This window comes from Phlebotomus papatasi, chromosome 3 (genome assembly GCF_024763615.1).
Source record: "Phlebotomus papatasi isolate M1 chromosome 3, Ppap_2.1, whole genome shotgun sequence".
NCBI lineage: Eukaryota > Metazoa > Arthropoda > Insecta > Diptera > Psychodidae > Phlebotomus > Phlebotomus papatasi.
This window is the reverse complement of record NC_077224.1, coordinates 81,463,620-81,477,711: the sequence shown is the minus strand read 5'-3', so window position 1 is coordinate 81,477,711 and position 14,092 is coordinate 81,463,620. Positions and strand designations below refer to the sequence as shown.

General features: G+C 32.1%; 1 protein-coding gene across 2 annotated transcripts in view; it reads left to right on the top strand.

Moving 5' to 3' along the window:
- LOC129806026 (ras-responsive element-binding protein 1) overlaps nt 1-14,092 on the top strand; it is a 65,866-nt gene that overhangs the window by 26,222 nt on the left and 25,552 nt on the right. The gene's annotated exons all lie outside the window — the stretch shown is intronic.

Genomic DNA, 14,092 nt, shown 5'->3' with positions numbered 1-14,092 from the left:
GACCTAGAAAAACAGCCACTAATGTATCTCTTCTACACAACACTATCACAATTTATGTGAAGCTGGAAAAGTGTTTTGTGAGGGAAAACATTGATGAATAATTAGGTTCAGTTACACCCACAGCAAACAACATATTGAATTTCATTGAGATTTTCTCTTTTTCGCAGGAATTTAATTTCCACAGCGCAAAGGGGTAACTAGTTAAAAAAAAAACCTTGGGAGAAGTGGGGCACATTTGAAATTGGGATTTTTCTTCTTTGTTTAAATTGAACTGAACCATATCACAATGTAATTTAGATCCTTAATATGTGCAGCTAAATTATATCACGATAAGGCTCAATTTTATTTAAAAATTGGTGAAAAATACCAATATCAAAGGTGTCTCACTTCCCCCTAACTAATACACTGAAAGAAATCCGAAAAAGTTAAAATAACACTCCGGAAATGTTAATTTTACCCTGCAGTATTGATCCGAAATCGGTGTAAATATTACCCTTTTTAGGTGTATTAGGGGTTAAAGTTACCATTTTTCATATTAATTTTACCCTTAAAAAGGTGTAAAATTAACATTAAAAAATGTTGATATATTTTTACACTTAAAAAGTGTTAAAGTTATGAGGAAAAAAAGTTAATCGCATCCTCTTTTTTTTCTCAGTGAATAAATAGAAATACGGTGTCTATTCGTTTTATAAAAAGAACAGTCGAACAGAGATACTTAGATGCTTAGGGGAAACTGGGGCACCACCGAACACGGGGTAGGACCGAACAGTACGACAAGAAATCAGAGGACAAGATCTGTATGAATTCATAGAAACTACATAGTAGAGGAGACTGGGGCAAAAAGTCACAAAACGGATATTTTATTTTTTTACAAGCTACTCGAGCGCTCCAAAAATTTCTAATTAGCGCAGTCTTATAGGAAATTTACTGCTCTACAACTTTGTGAAAGTCATTTTCCTCTATTTTGTAAGAAAATACATTTATCGAGCTGTTTTCTAAAAGGTAATTTTGTGACCATTCTCAAAAATGCTAGGGCAAATAGTACCAGGCAATTGCATGACATTTTCTATGTTTCCCATATGTTTCTAGCGTGCCGAAAAAATTTTTGAGTTTATTAGCTGTTTTCTGTCATTGTAGAGTGAATTAGCAAAAAATACAAATACAAAATACAAGGCAATTTAATAGTGAAGAGGCAACCAAAAATCCCAAATTGGCAACCTACGTAGTTTTGAAGATATCTCGTGAAATGTGTACGAAAACAGGAAAATATTTACATTAAAACCGGTCACATTTTTCAGAGCTAGTGTCACCCCCCTGGTACCAGGTATGGGATATTATCACATTTTGATTTGTTTTATTACGGGCTTTCATAAATTAAAAAAAAATAGCTAGGTGACATATTTTTACAGAAAATTTATTCCTCTACACCTTTTTAAAACACAGTTTTCTCTAACTGAACGAGAAAAGTGCTTTTTAAGCTATTTTGGAAAAAAAACACACAAGAGACTGCTAATCGTTTGACCAATTCAAACAACTATCTGCGAGACATAGAAATGACGTTTCTTCTCGCAGTGAGACATCAGAAATTGCTTCGCTTTTTTTGTTACTTTTTGCTCTATAACTTTTGTTACTTTTTACCCCAAGTGGTCATTTTTATTAAAAGGATTTCTGGAGAAAAGAATCTTTGTAAAATTCTAAAATAGATAGTGGTTTCGTATTCAAAGAGTCCAAATCTTTTAGGTAATATTTACCAGTGCATCAATTTTGGAAAATAAATAGGTCAAAATTGATATCTGCTGTAAGGAAAACATTTTAAAAATAGGGCTAAAAATTTGAATATTTTTTTTTTATTTTCTGAATTCCTTGTTCGAATTCTAAGAAACTTACGACTTTGAAGAAAGTCTATGGAGGCCATCTATGGAAAAAAATTTAGGCCGCTATGTCTTTTATCTTGGAAGATATTGAATTTTCAAATTTTCAATTTCTGACTTTTTGCCCCAGTCTCCTCTATCAATTTTTTTAAATTGTTCGTAAATGTTTGTGAATTCCAACTGGAAACTTACGAAATTCCCGTAAATCGTATAACCTATAAACAAGTTCGCAAAAGTTTGTACTTATTTCACAAACATTGTTGGTAACATGATCATTTTGATGAGCATTTTTTGTTCTGCCACAAACTTTTGTTCGTAAATGTTTGTAAACACGCAGAAAAATGTTCGTAAAATTTTGTCATTTGTCCGTAAAGTTTCGCTAGATAAACAAAAATGTACGAACAAATGTTTATGAAAAAAGTACAAACTTTTACGAACCTTTTAGTAGGTTGTACGGTGGCGGCATTACTTGTGGCCATTCTTTACTTATGGCCATGTCGCAATTTTGGTTAGAAAATGATTCCGAAAACCGAAAAAAAATTGATTTGCTATTAAAACGCATTAAGTATTTTATATTTTGAAGTTTTCTGAAATCATTTTTTGGCATTGTAAAGTTTTTTGCGGGGGGCCATAAGTAAAGACAGTGGCCACAAGTAATGCCGCCACCCTACGATATACGAGCATTTCGTAAATTCTCAGTAGAAAATCACCAACATCACGAAATATTTTTTTCTGTGTAGGTATATATTTTTTATTGGGGGTCACCAAAGACTGCATATTGATATCTATTAACCTTTAAGCTCCAGAACCGTATCAATTTGAAAAAAAATGTGGCTTTCTCAATGAGTTCGAGAAGTAAAATCTCGTGAAACTGAAATGATTTAAAAATTATAAAAGAAAACATAAAATGCAAGTTAAACGAGATCTCAATAGCAATTACTTAATCTTAATAGCATCTGGTTAAATGATGAGCAATTTAAATTTAAATTGCGCCTTTAAAGTTCATAAAATTTTTACAACTTTATTTCAAAATTAATTTTCGAAATAAAACGCACATTTTGAAATTTTCAAATAATTGTCGTAAAACGAATTTTGATATTAAATATTTGAACATGTAAAGACGTACAACACTATGAAAAAAGAGGGTGCGATTAACTTTTTTTCTCATAACTTTAACACTTTTTAGGTGTAAAAATATATCAACATTTTTTATTAATTTTACACATTTTTAAGGGTAAAATTAACATGAAAAAGGGTAACTTTAACCCCTAATACACATAAAAAGTATAATATTTACACCGATTTTGGATCAACACAGCAAGATAAAATAAACATTTCCGGAATGTTATATTAACTTTTTCGGATTTCTCACAGTCTTTAACTCATCAGCCAACAGGAAATATTTGGTGTTTTGATGTCAAATGAATACACACTTGAGAAATCTTGTCCACAGAAAAGCATGTTTTTTCAAAATAAGTCTCCGAAAATCCGGTCTCAACTGTAGAATTTTTATGTTTTTTATATGAAAATTTCAGAATACATAGTTTAAATGTTGTACTTTTATATGCTTAAAAACTTAAATAAAAATAAGAAATATTATATTGAAAAAAAAAATAGAGAAAATATGTTATTTTTCAGTCTTTTTGACCTTAATGGAAAACCTCGAAAGAGAATTATTTGCACTTCACCACAGAGTACTATTATTGCTAGCAACACAAGCGAGTTCTCACATTTTTTGTAAAAATTTCCACACCGAAGTTCTAATAAAATGGCCGAAATTGAAAGCTGGTCGAAATTTGGCACATTTTCCCTATTAACTTTATACTTCAGTCGAATTGTTTCTCACTCGAAAAATTCAACATTAGAAAACAAAACTCTATTCATAATGGAAAGAAATTTTGAAGAACCCATCTTCAATTTATAATCCTACAACTGTATTAATTGATCCAAGTATATTTGTGTCTCAGTGTAATTCCTATCCTTAAATTCAAGTCAATTTTAACCGTTAAAACATTATGATTTATGACTTTAAGATGTTACATTTCTGGCGCAACAATATTTGTCTGACTGGCGTGTGAAATCATTGCGATTATCAATTTTTGGATAAACTCTTACCTCTTATCTTGCATGACAATCAGGAAGATCAAAATTCCAGTGATTTTCCCATGGAAAAAATCCCCATCGAAGATATGAGATGATGCGGAGATCTAACGTTTTTCGGGACATGTTGTTTGCAATTGAAAGATAAACCCCATCCTGTACCCCTCCGAAGCAAATGAGAGCTTCACGTAGGCCTCTTATCACAACCTCATGGTAAAATCATTCTTTATTATTCTTGGAGCTGTGATACATAAATTCTCATTTTTATTGAAAGAGTCGAAAAGAGATATAGAGCAAATATCATGGGAATTTCTGGTGGGGCCACAATGAGATATTGATGGTCTTTTTGTATCAGATTTCGTTATTTGATTTTTTTTTTAATGGAAAATACTGCTCAATGCCGCTTTTAAATCACATTCCTTCACCATCATTGGCAATTAAATTGCGCACCAAAAGACCAATGAGAAATCACGGTGTGATAAGAAAGACAAAGTCTAAAAAGTTCCCAATTTCAAGGATTTCTCGTGCAACCAATTTTCTCGTGATTTGTGATATTGAGGAAGTTGGAAATATTTACAATTTTTATTTGTGGATTTGTGATTCTGGTGGATAGCGCGTCTCTGAAAAAAAATCCATTATCCATCCGTGGATTGCCATATGAAGTCATCAAAAGCAAATAAAGAACCCAGGAGTAATTCTCTGGCTTTACAAGAAATTCTATTCAATTTTATATCGAGGCATTGCGTGACTCTTTGTGAAATTGATATAAAAATTTCAGAATATATGGGGTTTGTACTGAAGACGAAACCATCTTCCAAAATTTGCTACAAATGTTAAAAAGATTGGAAGCAAAAGGGGCTCATAATTTGCAAAAAATCATGCCACTTGATTATAAAAATTTAAAAATTTCTCATGTCCTTAAAAATAAATGAAATTTTTGCACGTCCTTTGAATTTTGTAGATTTGCTGAACCACTCTTAATAGGGGATACCGGGGCGGAATTAGCAAGTGAATGAAATTTTTCATCAAAGAGAATAATTAAAAACGATTGGTCATTTATGGATACTTAACCGATTCATTACCGATTGCGAGCGATGCAGTCTTGTTAGAAATTTCAAGACCTTTCCAAAAAATCCAAATTTATCCAAATCGGTTAAAAAATCGACCCTCTATCACCATCAATTTTGAATATTTTATGTATACACTCATGCGATTTTTCATAAAATTAAACAATTGACAATGCAGATTCTTTGTGGCAGCAACTCTGAATGATTTGACATTTTTTAACTTCTTGTAATTTGGAATTTTTAACATAAATTGTAAATTATTAAAAAATCAGATGATTTCTTGTTATTGATCATCACTTTTATGTACATATATTTACCATTGGTAGCTTTAGAAATGTACAAATTCACTATTTGCCTCTCAAATGATATAAACTCAAAGTATAACCGATTCGCATTAAGTTGGATGCATGTTCTGATCATTTTGAATTACTTTTTCAAATGAGGCAACAAACTTTTGGCGCATCAAAAATGATGAACTTTTGGAAAACAATTATTTTTTATATGAAATAAAATTATTTAATTTTTTTTAATATATAGATAAAATCTACGGATTACAGGGAACTCATTTGCAAAAAGAAAAATTTGGAAAGGTAATTTTTTCTAACATTTTTTCCCTTTAGTGTCTCAAATATACATTAGGCAACAAACTATTGACTCTCACTGTATCTAAAAAAAAAAAAAAAACAATTTTTGGAGGCGATGGAGGGAGATGAGGGGAAAAACGAAAAAAAATTCTAGAGATGTCGTTTTTTATTGGGGGTCACCGAAGACCGGAAGTTTAAATCTCTTACCGCTTGAGTGAAAAGTTGAAAAAAGTCGATTATATAACTGGTCTCTCTTTGAGTTCGAGCAGTAAAAATGTTTGTATTAGGTTGTTAAATATTTTAATAAATAGGAAGAGAGGTCTTAAAGTCTTTTAAGAAAATTAAAGAAAATTCACATTATTCAAAGGTATAAACGTTCGAAGGGAGAATACTTTCCCCTATGTTTTGGAGGTAGGGGTAAGTATTATCCCATTCTTTTGGTTTTCCTAAGAAACTTACACATAATTATCACGTAATTATCAATAATTAATGATAAGCTAACTAAGGTAAAGTGCCCTCAAGTCGACCGGTTCCTCAATTCGACCGGTAGAGTTATTTATTCAATTTATTTATATTTGCACTAATATTTGGCGTATGATCTAACATTAATAGGTCAATTATTCCATAAATAAATACGAATCAGTGACAATTTTATAGAAATTCACCATTAAGACATTCAAATATTGACCACCGGTCGACTCGAGGGCACTTTACCTTAATAATAATAGAAATGTGCCGGTCCCTTGTGAAAAATAAAAGAAAATTCACATTATTCGAAGGCATGAACGTTCGAAGGTAGAGTACTTTCCCCTAGTCCGGGTGAATATTTCGCCCACTTGACAACTATGACCGAAAGGATTTTCGACATCGAATTTTCGAAGGTCAAAATTGAACCACTTTGAAGTAGGGGAAGTAGGGGAAAGCCGTCGAATAATGTGAATTTCTTCTACTTTACTTAAGAGATTTACGCATGATTATCACATAATTATCAATAATTGATGATAAGCTAACCAATATTTAACAGAAATATGTAAGTCTTTTAGGAAAACTAAAAGTAAATTCGTATTATTCAAAAGCAATTCGTATTATTCGAACGGAGAGCACTTTCCCCTAGAGTCGAAAGACCTGTACGGCAATGAACCCCTGTCGGCAATTTCGTCAAAATGTTGAAATTCATTTAATATATCTTTTAAAATGTAAGTAATGATCATGATCACATTTCATATTCCAAGTGGTAAAAAATAGGGTTCCAATAGAAAAAAGACTTATTAAAAATCCAATGGTTCTTTATACCAAAGATCGCGCGAAAAGATAATTCATGGAAAGCTCTATCTCATGAGTTCAAGCATTCCTCTAAGCTCGGACGTATTGCCATCTCTTTTTATTAGTGATCTTCCAACATGTTTTTTAATCCTTTTTTGATTTTTCTGCTGATTCACTTAACCGATCTAAATAAATTTGGTATTTTTGGAAAGGTCTTGGAATTCTCTACAGCATAAATGGATTTTTTCTCGTATTCATTAAAAAATGATTAAAAGTGACTTTGTCACAGTGATGATTTGTATTTGAGAGCAGTACTTGAAATTCAATTTAACTCTTCTATGATTAATTTTCTTTCCAATTTTACTTTTAATTGAGTCATATTTCTTCAATTGAAACACATACATTGTTGCCATTGAGATCTTGTTAAATTCTCAAGTGATGCTTCTTGTGATCTTTTTTGCAATCATCACATTTTCACGATGATCGCCTTATCAGTAATCGACGAAGACGATGTTGTTATTGACTTTCATCGGAATCCAACCAACTGAATGAAATTTATCTTGCAGAGAGATTTCTCGTGAAATTTCTGCAAAAGTGACTGAATTCGACGAAACTGATGAAACCGATGAAAATGCCAATGAAAGGAGGATATTAAGTGGAAAAATAGCACAAACACCACACCCAGTATTTACACAATTCCGTTCCAAGGTGCCACATTTGTAGAGTTTTACCTGGATGTGTCACATCTCCCGACATTGCCCCCTCTTCACACGTGCAACTCTCACCGTTTCACCTCCTGATAACCAGAATCATTAAGTAAATACGATTGGGAGGGAATAAACGTGCCTCAAACTTTGTACAAAAATCATTTATATATTCCCCAAGCTTTGAGCATATATTTGTCAGCATGAAATATTTCCATCATCTCTTGATGGGGATTTTATCAACTGATTTCATTTTTGAACCCATCACACCTCTTTTACGCAGGGAAAATCCCTAGGTACGCATTTTCCGGTGTTGCACCTAAAAATTGTGCTAAATACGCTAACTCATGGCGAAAGCATTCTTCATGAAACTGGATTTATATAATATTTTGAAAAATATTAGGAGAAATTTATTTAAATCATTTTGGATTTATTTGTATCATCTTTTTTTTATAAATCTTTACCCTTTTTAGGTTGTTCAGTTGTATTTGCAACCCTAGAATTTTGGTTAATTGTGCTATCTCTGAAAAGTTCTCTAAATCTAATTTACAGAAAAGCGGGGCAGAATTAGGCAGGAAATTAAATTATTCATTCCAATAAATTATAGAAAAAAATCTTTGTGCCAAGCTGATAAATACATATATCAATGAATAGGAAGGGATCTATTTTTTTCGAATAAACAATGGGTTTCCTCAATAGGGGGAAGTGGGGCACCTTTGAATTGGGGATTCTTTAAAAATTGTTTTTTCTCCTTTTTTTAATGAAATTTGAACCTTTTCATAATATAATTTAGTTCCACAAACCAATTGTGAAGCTGAATCGTATGATTATAAGGCTCAGTTCTATTTAAAAATGGAAGAAAAAGGCTCAATTTCAAAGCTTCCCCAATTCAAAACAACCCCACTTCCCCCTATTCTTTCTAAGGCAAATTATTCCTACTGTCTACGGATAGAATTAGCCACGGTTAGAATTATGGTCTCTACACAGCAGAGAAATTTATGTCCATATTGAAGCAAATTTCCTACGCTTGTATCAGAAAAACTCTTCAATATTGACATAAATTTCTCTAGTGTGTAGAGACCATAATTCTAACCGTGGCTAATTCTGTCCGAATCACCCTTACTTATTTCTTTGAGGAAAAACATTTATCACTACACTCAGTCCCGGCATATTAAGTACTTCGGGATTATGCACCTGACGGAATTATGCACATACAATTACGCAAGTTTGCCTACCATCGGGAGTCAATTTATGTTGCGAAACGGGAAATTTGAAAACATTTTGCTATTTTTTCAGAATAAAACTTTAATTTCTTTTGTTAGCGTATTTTTTTTTAATATTCTAACCATTTATTGAAGAACTTTGGCCAAAAATTACTATTTGTTAATGCACTTCTATTTAACAGTTGAATCTTTTTTTAACTACTTTTACTCCGCGCGAAATTCGTCCTACGGTCGATTTATTCAAAAGAAAGCCCCTGCGGGTATGCAAATTTTTCCGATGCGTAATTCCATTTCGCGTGTTTTTCGGTCCCGAAAATGTGCATAATGCCGGGATTGAGTGTAAATTAGGTTATGTCAGACTTAACCTTAAAAATTTTCGATTTTTTATATCGAAAACTTAAGAAAACATACCATTCAAAATTATCTCTTATCAATTTTAATGCTTTGAAATGTTAAATGTAACCTAATACAACATTTTATACAATTCTAAGTACAGTTTTGCACTTTAATAAAATTCTAAGTTCAAAAACTTAAAAGAAAAATTTTATTTTGTGAATTATTTTTTAAGGAAAGTGGTGTGTATCTAAATATCAAAATGAACAAAGACAAGCTTAGTTTCTTTTGCCTATTGTCCTTTGCCAGAGGCAACTAACCTTACCTTACCTTATTAAGGGGAGCTAGGACTACTTTGAGCTGTAGGGCTACATTGTTATGCGACTTTTTCGCCTATTTCTAAATGAAACTGGTTCTTACAATTATTTTATTTAGATCCACAATTATTTTGTCTATCCATTAGAATTACGCAAAAAAATCCTATAAAAATGTAGCCCCACAGCTCAAAGTAGCCCCACCTCCCCCTAGACGGAATTTGCCAAATTAGTCAATTAGCTAAATTTGTTACAAATTGTTTTATTAGTAATCAACTCTATCTTAAAGGTAGTATTTATATAAAACAGGTTTTAAATTATAAGAAAGGCATTATTAAGTGATGGGTAAAGTTAGGTTATGTATCATTATTCGAGTTATCTGCTCTATATCGATGGAAATGGTAGTACGTAAGACGGTAGCAGAAGCACTACAGGCAGATGTTATTAATAAATAAATTTAAGAAAAATCCTACCAAAGTTAAACCAATACAGAACTTAAATTTTGCGGTTATGTTTCTATTTGTGAGGTTATGATTTTATAAACTGATAAAAAATCGAAAAAAAAACTTTTTAAGCTCAGAGTTACCTTCTACAAAACAAAGATCTCTATCAATATTCCTCTGGTAACTGCTTAACTTTAATTTCTTACATTTTAATGGAATTTTTCGCGGATTTACAAAATCCCAACCTCTAAATAACCCACTAATTCTCGAGGGAGAGGAGGACAGAGTGTAGAGAGCAGTGAGGAAAGAATCTGAATTAAAAGGTAATTTTTTTCGACGCCTTTTATCAATATTTGGAATAGAAGCACATGAGAAAGCGGGGAGATAAAGAAGGTGACACATGAGAATAATCAAACCATTCCCTATATGATTTCTGTCTCTCCTATTTACATAACATCATTAAAAAAGTGTTATGATTCTCGAGAGAAATAACTCATTCATCGTGATATTTGTACAAACACAAGATCGACATTCAATAAATTCCAAGGAATATCTCTTGTGTGCAGCTTTTCTCCTCTTCAGCACCTTTCCTCGATTGTGTCCCAAGAAAAGTGATGATCTCATCTCAAAAACTGATCCCTGAGTAGCTGGTGAGATATTTGATATTGCAAGTTCTGGGTGAGATTACGAAGGAAGTAACGTGATTGTAGAATTTATGGAAGATATGAAATCCCTGGGACTTATCGAAGATTTTCAAATATTTCACCATAAATTCAATTTATTTATTTTGTCTCTCGATCACTGCAAAAATTCTCTTGCAAATACGATAAGGTTGAGGCGTGATATCAAAGGAATCGCTGATGATTCCAGGTGAGCTGGTGCTCAAACAAAATTTCAGTCAAATGGAGACTAATATACTTTTGGGGAGAGGCTTTGAGAAGTTCATTCCAAGAAGTACGATCAGTGATTCAGTTTGTGCGGAAGTGTCTCATCTCACCTGGGAGGAAATTGCACTTGGTGACGAGCGAGAAAAGCGGTCAAATGTGAGATAAAACCCCCATCCCAAAAGTATAACATCCATTATATACTCTGTCACTAAAATTCCGATAGATGTTGATGATCGTTCTGTCGCGAGAACAATGAAACTGCGTGCTGGAGAGCAGCAATGAGGTGAGGAAAGATAAGAGAATAATGCCGACAGACTCGACTTTGGAGGAGATTTTGTGTCGTATCAGGGCAGAAAAAAATAATATTAACGTTTTTTTTTTTAATCTTTATCTCACCAACCTCACCTCACTCCATGTTTGCACGATGTGTGTGTCACTATAAAAAAATTATTTTACCTCATCTCACGTTTCGCATTGATGATTTCGACACGAGCTACACAATTTTGCTCTCTTCGCATTACAGTCTTATTATCGCATCTCGCATTTACAGATCCGAAATATATCAAAAATAGCAAAAATTGTAAGATCATGGGGTTCTTATATTACAAACGGAAAACTTTAGTACATGTACTAAAACTAAAGCTACGTTGAACTCTTCTGTTGAACTATAAGTTGAACTGTTAGTGCTCTGAATGCGTCCTTCTGCTTCAGATGAAAGGATCTTAAGAATTTGCTTGGAGTACTAAAAATAGTGCAAATAGGGTAAAGTGGTACAATTTGGACAATGGTACAATTTGAGCAGGGCTTTTTTCTTGATAAATTTAGTACTTCATTTTTATTTGTTTATTTTTAATGCTTTAGTTTTATAATTTAGTTCCTTGTGCTTAAAAACAAATTTTGTACTGTATTTATCAAGAAAAAAGCCATGTCCAACCTGTAATACTATGTCCAACTTGTATCACTTTACCATGCAGCAAAATATAATTTGATAGAATGCAAGAAGGTACTAGAGATTGATTTGATATAGTGAGACTATGGCTATTACAGTGCTTTCTCATGTCAAACATTACAATAATTTAAATGAGAAGAATTTAGTACATGCATGTACTAAAACAAAACTACGTGGAAGTGTTCTAAAGTGTATTAATGTTAGATCATATGCCAAATATTAGTGCAAATATAAATAAATTGATTAAATAACTCTACCGGTCGAATTGAGGAACCGGTCGACTCGAGGGCACTTCACCTTAAATGCTTAAGGTTTCTTGTTGCTGTAGGTTTAGATCTTTACAAGAAAATGGCGGAATAATTTGCTTAGAGTACTAAAAAGTTTAGAAAAGAACTTTGTGTTAAACTCACATACAAACCAATTCTAATGAAACTATTCTAATAACTACCTCAAATAATAATTTCATAGAATGCAAGAGGGCTATAGAAGATCAATTCAAAAAAGTTTACTTTAAATATTATGGGTCTTCTGTATATCAAATATTCTGAATAAGGATAATTTAGTACATGCATGTACTAAAGCAGAAATAACGTCCACTGTTGAACATTTCTAAACGCTGTGAATAGAAGATGCTACATCTTTAAGACAAAAAGTTCAAGATATAAATACTAAAATGATTCAAGAACTTTTAGAAAGGCAAAAGTTCTAAAAACTCATATACAGGAAATGCAAGAAAGTACTCAAGATTGATTTGAAAAAATAAGGCTGTGGAAATTCTGGTGCTTTCTCATGTCAAACATTAGAATATTTTAAAAGGGAAGCATTTAGTACATGCATGTACTAAAACAGCAATAACGCCAATTGTTGAACTCTTCTAAACTCTGAGAATAAAGACACTAGAACCTTAGAACAAAAGTTGGCGATAAACTTCACGACTTTCAGATAAAAGTACTAACATTGCTCAAAATTCAAAAACGCAATAATTCGCGTCAATAATTGCGCAATAAGCGCAAAAATTCTAAAAACTCAAATACAGGAAAGGTATTACAAATACAGCGGGATACTAAATTACAGTGGAGTCTCTTAAATCTGAATCTCTCAAAATCGAACGCCGGTTGGATTTAAAATGTCAATTGTAGGGTTATGTTAAAAAATTCGTGTTGTGGATAATTAAAAATCATATTTCCTGAATATTGACACACATTATATGTGAATAAAATGAAAAGGAAGTATATTACCACTAAGACTTGTGAGAAATTACGGGAATTTGATTCAAAGTGAAATTTAATCTCACATAAATTCAGTTAGTTTTAAAAATATCGTTCGAATTTGGGAGGTGAGAAATGTCAAAAATACCCCCCAATCGTTCGAATTTGAGAGACTCTACTGTAATAGAATGCAAGACACTGTTAAACATTGATTTTAAAAATTCAAGCTTTGGTTGTCATAGAGCTTCCATATGTTAAATATTCTAATACACTCAGTGAGAATAGAATAGTACATGCATGTACTAAAGCAGAAGTAAACTCCATTGTCAAACTGGTCGAAAACAAAAGTTAGAAATAAACTTCATAGCTGGAAGATATAAGTACTAAAATTATTCAAGGAATTTCTAGAAAAATAACTTATTTAAAAAAATGTTTTAGTAGAGAGTTCTAAAAATCGGTGAGAAAAAGTGAGGTTAATTTTGTAGCAAACAGATCACGATGAATTGCTAGTGACAGGTAGCCTTAGAATTTTTCCTGAAATTTCATTTTTTTTTCTTGGTAAAAGACGCGTATTCTTATATGTATGTACTTAAACTGTGCAAGATTGAAGGATGTCAGGATTAATAAATCTAAATAAATATTTAAATTATAAAGAAGTTAGAAAAATATTATAGAGTAAGGAATCGACGTAACAATTTATTGACAATAGTCCGGTGATCGTCGGATGGGAAATTTCAGCCCAGAATAAAAAACTTTTCTTCCCAAGGGGAAGAAATTGGCAAGAAAAGCGTTTTTATTCTAAGCTGAAAGTTCCCTTCCGACGATCACCGGACTATTGTCAATAAAAAAATATTAAGCATCAAAAAATAAATAAAAGCCAGTAAACAATTTCACTGATCTCACTTAAAATTCGTGCACTAAAATTCAGCCTTAGTTGCAATGCCATTTTCCAACTTCTTTAACTCTCAAAATCCGTAAATATTAATGAAAACCTAATAAAAGCATCGTTCAGATTTTTTACAGAACTTTTTCTGTCGCTTATTCGTTTAGTACAAACATGTCCTAAAATAATGTTGCGTCTCTGTCTCTTTTTTATAATTCTAACCACCTTGGTTTTTGACACAATTTTTCTCAATTAAACCAATT